Raw genomic sequence first — 10000 nt, forward strand, 5'->3', positions numbered from 1 at the left:
TAAGAATCAGTTTCATGAGGTCCCTAAGAGTGGATGTGGGGATGGCTTGATTTGACTAACAGTGTTCTTCATAATATTGGCAGATGACGTCCGTCCCTTCTTCCTGCGGGACGTTGATGTACAGTGAATAAACATTGAGTGTAGCAATTATTGTGTGGTCTGGAAGTTGTGTGTTTTCAATAAAGTGGACAAAGACTGTGGTTTTTTATTATATATGACTCTTGTTTCATAGCAATAGGTTGTAAAAGCGAGTCGATGAAGCTTGAAATATGTTTTGTAGGGCCACCACTGCCAGAAAAATTAATATTAGTCTGCCGACTGGGTTTGGTTTATGTATTTTTGTCATTGTGTAGAATTCCGGTATTCTGGGTGGTTTTTGGCTTTGATTGAGCCACTTGAAAGTCAATGCGTCCATATGGTCGTTTGTATAAAGTGTATTGATTATGTTTCTGACTTTCTTGGCCGTCAAGGATACTGTAGGATCTTGCAGAGGGGTGTAGATGTTTGTGTCCAAGATTTTCCCGTTGCCCTCTCGGATTTTGTTTTGCGTATCCATGACGACTGTCGTGGTCCCCTTATCAGCTTTTTTAATGTTCATCTTTTATTTAAGCGTAGCCCGGATAATGGTCTTTGGCATTACTAAAGGAATGGAAGCAATTTGTAGCTTAGTGCGTTTCAGGCAGCTTTCAAGTGCCACAGAAGGTTGTGGTGGCGGTTGCCATATAGATTTGGCATGGAACGGGTGACAGTTGCTTTCACGGTCAGCCAAGTAATATTTCAAACGCATGTTTTTGGTGAAGTTGTTGATTCTTTTAATATCTTTTTTGTGTGATACCAGTTTTGGGGGAGTGGGAATAAATTTCAAGACCTGTTAGAGCAAAGTTTTGTCGTTTTCAGTAAGAGATACATTCTATAGATTTTTGAAGAATCTATCATTATTTCTTTTGTACTGAGTTTTATTTGCTTTGCGATTGAGGAGTCGCTTTATATTTTTGCTTATGGGTCGCGAAGGGTTGGTCGGTCAGTGAAAGAGACGTTTGGATAAGTTGCAACTTTTGTTATATTTTCCTTCTAAGAAAATACATTCATGAGGTAGAGCTGTGATTTCGTTCAATTTATCCTTAATAGTGTTCAGTTCTTTTTTTTCTAGCCACCGTTTCTCTCTGGCTGGGGTTGGTTCTGGATAGAGATCAGCTAGTCGCTGACTGGATTCTCCTTTCGGCCTTTCCTCGCCTGGTTTGGTCCGGGAACATTTGCTCCAACTTTTTCTTGAGACTAGAGTTCTTTTCTTGTTGCCGGATCACTGAGGAGTTAGAGGAGTTGTTGTTCTGCTTTTTGACAGATTTTGTTGAACGCTGCAGTGAACTGTTCTTCAGGTCTTACTAATGGCCTTGGTTGTTACTGGAGACCAACAGGATAGGATTACTTGTCGGCGAATTCTGTAAGGACAGCTAGCGATTTTTAGGCTTTTGGGCGTCTGCTTGAAACTCTCGGTCTGCTATGGACGCTTGAAGGCTGGTGCTGGCTGCGAGGAAGATATTTCTTCTTCTGAGTCGGAGCCGAAGGTCCGCTTGGCTGGGGGCTTAATTGGGGAGATTAATGGTGGTGCCTGGCTGTCTCTCATTTCTGCAAGGATTGCTCCGACTACATCATCGTTACGTAGATCATGGTGTTTCTGATAGGTTCGCTGCAGAGAACGTTGTACCAGGTTGCAAAACCGGTTTCGGAATACAAAGTGGATTCCTCCATCAGTTGCGAGCTCTAATCGTTGACAGCAGATTTGGACCAACTGTTCGTTGAAGGTGCTTCTTTTATAGTCCTGTGAGTGGCGTCCCTCGTTTTAAACAACTAATAAGATGACAAGGATGTTCGGTCCGTTTCGCGTCGTTCGGTTAATTGAACAATTAGAGCCGAGCCGTATGCAAATTTGAGAACTCTAGATTCCCCTAATAATAATAATTTTGTGCTGTAACATAATTTACTAAGTTAAGATTTTGATGCCTCAATCTGACACTATCATGACTTGCTTTTTGTAACTTTCATGTCTTGTTTCATGTTACACAATATGTGTGTGTTAGCGGTTGGTGACCGCTGCGGTCTCGCGAGACAGATACTATCAGCATTAGAAGATAAAATTCGTACCCCCGCGTGGCCATGCAATATCCTACATTTATTAGATGGACAAAAGGGTTTACCGGGAACTAAAACACTCGTAGAATCAATTGGACCACTACGTCCTGTAACCGAGCGACGTGTTCTTCGTATGTGACACGAGTGGTCATATTGATAGCCTGCAGTGCAGGCGTCTTATCGAAGCCTTCCGAACTCTATCGAGCCACCATGTTGGATGGATGCTGCGAGGGAATGTGACGAGAGGATCGAAGAGGCTGATGAAACGAGAACCCCCCCCCTTAACTAAACGCGCTTCACTGCGTTTCCAGAAATGGGTCCACAACCAATCAAAGCTAGGTATCCTACAACCGGAAGATCACTTTTTCCTCCCTCCCCTACCCCTCTCCCCTCACCTCTCTCGCTTTTAATGTACCCCCTTGATGACCATCTTTTTCCTCTCCTTAAACTTCCTCTGCTTCAGAAATTCAAGATAGCGGCAAAAAATCCCGGGGAGGATTGTTCCAAGGTCTTGGCCTTTAAATACCACTGCACTGCACGCGTCATGATTCCAGCCTTTTCTTCCAGCCCTTTTTTGTTGGTATAACCAACATTAGCATTAAAGCCTGCTTTTCAATCGCTACCATATTTATTTATTTATTGTCATCTAAAATTAAACAAAGCAACTTAACCTAACGGGTCAAAAAACACAAGGAGAAAATGTTTGTAACTCAGTATTCGCTCTGACGAAGGGCTAACGCTCGAAATGTCAGCTTTTAGAATCTCTGTACGGTGGCCAATTTACATTATCAACTCCTTTGATAAAACCAAAATTTTGTTTACTACTTCCCTACCGACGCAGCACCACAGTTTCTTTAGAAACTACCCCATTCATTCATTCGTTATTCACTTGTGTTTTTTGTATATTGGCGTCTTTTTCCAAGGGAATCCCTGTGCAAATGGTTTTGGTGATAATTGCTTGCAATTTCCAGTGCTCTAAGGTGTGCATCTATGTTGCGCGACCATTTCCATCTAGCAATTGCAATGTCTAGACCCTAGTATCGAGCAAAGAAGATTTTATGACATTATTGTTCAGTGGGTATGATAGAGCAACACGGCCAGACTTGGGTAAGTACACAATGCTAAAAAAACCTCTTTTGACGTTTTGTAGATCGACCGCATTGGCTGAACCGAGTGCTGCGAAACGTTTGTTCAAATTTGAAAAGTGTGTTAGAGCTCGCCACAACAAAAAAACCCTCAATCAACCAATTATTTGTGGCGTTCGTTGGGACACACCTGTTTAGTGTCTACATCAGGGGTGATAAAAGGTGTCGCAAAAGTCCTTTTATATTCCACCAATGGGCCATTTGCAGCTTGTGATCCAACCACCATACTGGAACTCAAATTGCCCACTGGGACATCTAAACCAATAAAAATTTAGGTTAAGTTGCTTTGTTTAATTTTAGATGTCCCAGTGCGCAATTTGCTCTCCAGTATGGCGGTTTTTGTACCATGTGATCGCCAGCTGCAAATGGCCCATTTGCTGAAATGGGGAACTGGCGCGACTATTAATGTCAATTACGGGCTGTTTAATAACAAGCAGGGCTGTTTTTTCGGGTTTCAAATCACTTAATTGGATGATAAACGGCTTTAGTATCTCCCAACTAGTGGACTAATGCAAATCCTGCAAATCCTGCTACGCCACTAGAGGACTATTAGCAATAGTCCTCGAGTAGCCAAAAGCATGACGCTTTCTTTTGTTTTATTCCCAAATAAATATCTCTTTAACTTGCATTTGTCAACCTTCTTATTGCCTTTTCTGTCCTACTAGTTGGGTTGTACTAAAACAATTAGACCCTTCGCCCTCAAGGGCCACGGGTCTAAAGCTCATTCAGCTTCGCCTCATGGACTCATAGAACGAGATACATTCTAGGAAGAAATAGTAAAAATGTCTTCGTTGATTCTGTTTCGTCGCTTGACTGATCCAGATTATGAACAAGACGTAACTAACCACAGAAGTCTTAAAAAGTATCACCAGACTGGTGAATTTGTCACGAAGTTTGCCACAAAAAAAAAAAAAAAAAAAAAAAATGAAGTGTACGGTTTGCAAGCAACAGCTGAGTTGCAAAACCTGATGACAAGCTAAAAGTACGACAGCTTGTTTGGTACACATAAATTGGGAACTGAAAGAAAATAACGTGACTGTGCTAGATCAAAGTTACATTTATGTTAAAATATTTATTTTGTATTGTCAGCTTCATTGACATTTTTCACCGACGAACTACCAGAATTACTCCTAAAAATTGTCTTTCAGGTGGTCAATGGGAATATTTCTATGAGCGAGGTCTGGACCACAGTTCCGGACTTTGTAGTGTGCAGTTTTGGTAAGCATGTTAATTTTTTTTGGTAGGCTAGGTATTGAGGAGCCAGAACATTTGCGCATGCGCTAACGGATTGTTTGAACAAGAAAAAAAAAACGCAGTACCTCCAGACACAGGCGCTGGAGCGTCGTACCAAACGAGTCATCCCGGGATTTCGGCCCGTGCGATCGCTTTTGGACGCAGTTGGCCCTTCGCTGCTTTCTGCTACCGACCTTGCCTCCCGGTACGGCATTGAGGGAGAGATATGTCGGCCCCTAAACCATATGTGACAAATCCCACGCCTACTCACAGCTCTAAACCGCCCTTGTCAATAGAGCGTAAGAATTAGATGGCCTATATATTCAAGAGAAAAGTCATTTTATCTGTTATATGGTAAGCACTGGAGTCGCAGATTGCAAAATGTGCGCATGCGCCCCCTAAAGGTAAAATACATACAGTCATAAGCTTTTTCCGAATAAGTACAGGAGCTAATATCTTCGAGACATTACATTTACAGCTAAAATACATAGCATATACAGATACCTACTAAATACATAATATTTAAAGATATATTCATTAAAAAGAAAAGCCGCTTGGAAAATGCGGCCCTGGATTCTCTTTTAAAACCAGTAAACTCATAGGTACGGATAAAATCAGGTAGCGCATTCCGCAACTTAGCTGATACGTAAGAAAAAAGAGAACTAAGACCAGAACTGGTTGTTCCAGGTTTATTGAGGAACAGAATGTAATTTCCGCGAAGATTATGCATAAGAATTAAGGGAACGGGAGAGAAAACGTATTTTTCACTGATATAAGCAGAAAAACCCTTTTTTCAAAAAAAAAAAAAAAAAAAAGCAAAAGAAAACCAAATACTTTTATCAAGTAATACGAGGAAATTTTGAATGCGCTTATTGCATAGAGATGTCGAGCTTGACTTTCGTAGTAAGAGGACAAGTAATCTGCAAATAAATTAATTTTAAGATTCAAATGAAGAATAAACACTTGGGTAATGTAATGCAAGGGTAATGCAACGACGTTTTTGTGACAACACTGAGTTGAAGCAACACTATCACTATCGAGCGGTGACCCTGAACAAAACATTTAAATGTAATACAGCGTTCTCCGTAGCGAACCTATCAGAAACACCATGATCAACGTGAACGAGTATCTTTCCTAATGCTCCTATTGTCGCTTACAGGAAGGACAAGTCACCCAAGAACTTTTTAGTCAGAGCTTCAATCTGTTCGCAAATTTGAAGCCACCTAAACCTAGCAAATCATAGGGACGCACTGGTTTCCTACACGCGACAAAGCATTACTAAACCCCGACGCACCTACTATCTCTTAAATCGCAAAATAGAAGGATGACGTGCTCGATGTCCAAAAACGTACTTGTGGTATTGTAACCTTCGTTTACCGTCTATAACTCCATTTAGTTTTTAAAGTTGAAAGCGGTTGTTTAATAGTAATAGCGGCAGTTTCACTAGCAACCTTTGTGGCTTCCCTAATGGTGTTGTTAGTAGAATCCTCCTTGCAAGAAGGGGTTCCTCTCCACTAACTAAAACATTCACTAGTCAGCAGGTACTTTGGAGGGAATTATGTGTGTGTGGATGGTGATTTGAGGAACAATCATAGACAAAAGCTGGGGTTAGTCTGTAAAATGAGGGGGAGAAATTTACAAAGCAAACTCTCAACCCCACAATAAGGTTAACAAATGAAACAAACACTGTGTGAAATTAAGAGTGCCTCTCAGCAATTTTCACCCAAGACTGTGCACGATAAAAAAAATCGAAAATTGCCAAACTTTGTCACAAAAAAGGAATACGGAAACCATTTTTAGAAAAATATGTTTTAGTTTGTTTCGATAATTATTTTACCTGGACGGCGACTTTTTCGGTATGGGGTCTTGTGAGCGAGTGAAAACGACTCCAAAATGTCGATTGTTTGAATCGTTATTTTTGAAACTTGAAAATCAAAACAACATGGCACAGCTAGAATAATTCATTCACCTTCTAGCGTTGTTAACGGTACAATATACCAAAACTGGAATTTTTGACCAGATTTTAAAACTTAACCTTTTTAGATTGATTACTGAGTGCCAAATTTGACCGTCAAAAAAGCATCCTGGTACATGGCTTTCTCAAAGGAGACGATATTCATCGGACTAACCAATGTTTCTGCTGCAATTAAATTGAATACAATTTTTGGGTAAATGAAACGGAGGATTTTTGAGGCCCAATTTCAACATGCTGTTTGTCAACAAAAGTCGATTTTTGACCACCAAAGCGGAGGCGAGGTATATTGAAATCACGAACGCTAATCTCGATTATTCACTGAACAATTCGAGACTTTAGGTTTACTGGAACTACTGTAGGTAAAATGGAACGTGTCATTGAAATTTAACTGTCTTGGTTTATTAAAGAGTGACATATTCGGTAATTAAAATAACTGACTTAAAAATTTCATACTAGTAAGATTCATTCCATTCCATATTTTTACGCAAACAAGTTTCCTTAATTCACTTTCTGAACATACCTGCAAAACAAACAAATAAAGGTATCTCCCACTTTATATAAGTATGCGCTGGTTGGATTTTCCTCTAACTCCTCAAACGACCATCGAACGGTCAACCAGTCGAACGCTTTTTGACCTTCGTGAGTTGTGCCGTGATTGTGTCGCCAGAGCTGTCACGCAAGAGATTAGGACAAAGCATACAGACCAATGGCTTCGTGCGGTTATTCTGAGTTTGTTGGGGGAATTTGTGGCGCAAGTTCTGATAATCCAGCAAACGTTCAATGCGTAACAATAGCAAAATGTGATAAGGACACCAAGGCACACTTGAGAAGTTATAAAGTGTCGGATTCTTCTATGGATACAGTGGCTAGGCTTTTGCTCGCACGTGCAGGTAAGCTTTAACTGAAATCAATTAAATTAAGATATTGAGCAGAAAATCACTTTGCAAAATTCGCAGATACTACCTATTACAGACTTAATGTCAAAAGTAGAAGACCCGCCCACAAGAAATGGACCTAAAAACACTGCTGCCGCAGTCGTGTTGTTGGATATAACTCGTTCTTTAATCCATGAGACAAGCACCGTGGCACTGCGGCACTAGCCAGTCTACTCAGCTCAATTTAACCTTAAGTCGACTAAGGCACTGCGGCGGTGCTGTGGCACCAGCCATTTTACTCAATTCACTCGGCACTGCGGCTAGCATCGCAAACGTAAACGCTACTTTGTGGACGGGTATTCAGCAATCGTTCCGATTGCGAAAATCGAGTAAGCAAGATATGGAAAACCATGTAATCATGTATCGTTGTACGAGTCTGCGAGTACTCACTTTCCCAGTTGTCCCTGAAACGAGTACATTGATCAGCGCAGCCGGATTGTATCACTGCCCGTGAAACTAACGGTTATTGTTTTCTTATTAATTGCTTTGAAAGGTGTTTTTGAGATAGATGATATCATTTTGGGTAGGACGATTTGCCCACGGCATCGAGATTGATTTGGAATCCGATGGAGATGTAATAAGAAAAATCGCGCCCGCCCACATGAATGGGCATTACACATGGCAGTGAAAGGGGAGCGCGGATTAACCCTCGCTCAGTCTCAAAAACTTGACTTGCGCTTGACTTGCTGTTCTAGCGAAGTTACTACTATATACCGCGCATATACCGCGCATGTACCGGTGGCTCAATTGGTTGAGCACCAGGCTGTCACGTGGGAGGTCGTGAGTTCAACTCCGGCCGGACCAACACTCAGGGTCTTTAAATAACTGATGAGAAAGTGCTGCCTTTGTAATTACATCTGCAAATGGTTAGATTCTCTAGTCTTCTCGGATACGGACGATAAGCCGGAGGTCCCGTCTCACAACCCTTCAATGTTCATAATCCTGTGGGACGTAAAAGAACCAGCACACTTGTCGCAAAGAGTAGGGCATGTAGTTCCCGGTGTTGTGGTCTGTCTTCTGTGATGTATCATGGTTGGGAGGGTAAATGCTCGGAGAAATTAGCTACACCAAGCTACTCTAAAAATCCGAGGGTAAATAAAGATATATGATATGATATGAAAGTAGAACTAATTACCATCAAAAAAACTTGGCACTTAGACCCACTTTGAAGAGGAGGCAGACAACTCGGAAATGGCCTATTATCTGCAGCAGATTCATAGCCACCTTCACAATTGGGAATTTTAAGGTGGTTCTGAATCCGCTCCAGATTTTTTTTAAACTTTGCAAAGACTTTAATCTTAGCCTGCTAATCGCTTTTCAGTAATAAAAAATGGGGGTCACCTTATTTCGTTTTTCCGATACTAAGTGCTTTAACACAACATATAGGGCGTTTTTAGATGCTTCTTTTGTTGCCATGGTAATTTATTACGTCACAGTAACATGTGCATCTTGTTAAGCAATTATCGGCCTGTGTTTCATGTGGTACCATAACATTGCCGTTCACTGAAACAGCGTTAAAGAGTTAGTCTGTCTAATGAGACATTCCCTCAAAAATGGTTGAAACTGATTTGAGCCACCTTAACACACACGCGCTAGTTTCAGGATAGTATATACATCAGTGTTTTCGACACATACAACGGAATTAGCATGGTTGTGGTCAATAGAGTACTCAAACACGCAGACCATCACACCATGTATGTCTTGTAGGTTGGAAAATTAGCCAGGATTTATTGTTCGTTAAAGCTCAGAGAGAGAGCGCAATTTATTCAAAAACTAGGTGCAGGTTTCATTCAGAAAATGTGATTGAAATATATTTTCAAGAAAAACAAAATAATGGCGCAAGGTGGCTGCACGGCTGTGAGGGTGTATATATTTCTTATTTTACCAATATGTCGTCATTAGAAAAGTAGGTATAGGGTTACAGATATATTATTATTATCATCATTATTATTATTATTATTATTATTATTATTTTTATTATCATTACTATTATTATTATTATTATTATTATTATTATTGTTATTATCATCATCATGATATTTATGTAATAATGTTATATAAATTACTGGCATACATAATCCAAGTATATATTATATAATACATGTTATTATTAAATTTATATACTACTACCAATAATATTATTATTATCCATTGAAATGTATGTCAGAAAATAATCCAGGAGACAGTAGCTTTGTAAGCTCCACTGAAATTCGAGGACAAATAAAGTTATGCATGAATGAATGTATGTATATCGGTTGTTCTATTCATGCAATACTGTATTCGACAGTGGGATTAGAACTTACGCGATGCCACAGAAATCAGTACTTGAGTAAGCTTTTGAAGTTTTTGAGACTGAGCAAGGGTTAATCCGTGCTCCCCTTTCGCTGCCATGTGTGATGCCCATTCATGTGGGCGGGCGCGATTTTTATTATTACATCTCCATCGGATTCCAAATCAATCTCGATGCCGTGGGCAAATGGTCGTACCCAAAATGATATCATCTATCTCAAAAACACCTTTAAAAGCAATTAATAAGAAAACAATAACCGTTAGTTTCACGGGCAGTGATACAATCCGGCTAC

The sequence above is a fragment of the Montipora foliosa genome, chromosome 7, assembly GCF_036669935.1.
Source record: "Montipora foliosa isolate CH-2021 chromosome 7, ASM3666993v2, whole genome shotgun sequence".
In the NCBI taxonomy this organism is placed as follows: domain Eukaryota; kingdom Metazoa; phylum Cnidaria; class Anthozoa; order Scleractinia; family Acroporidae; genus Montipora; species Montipora foliosa.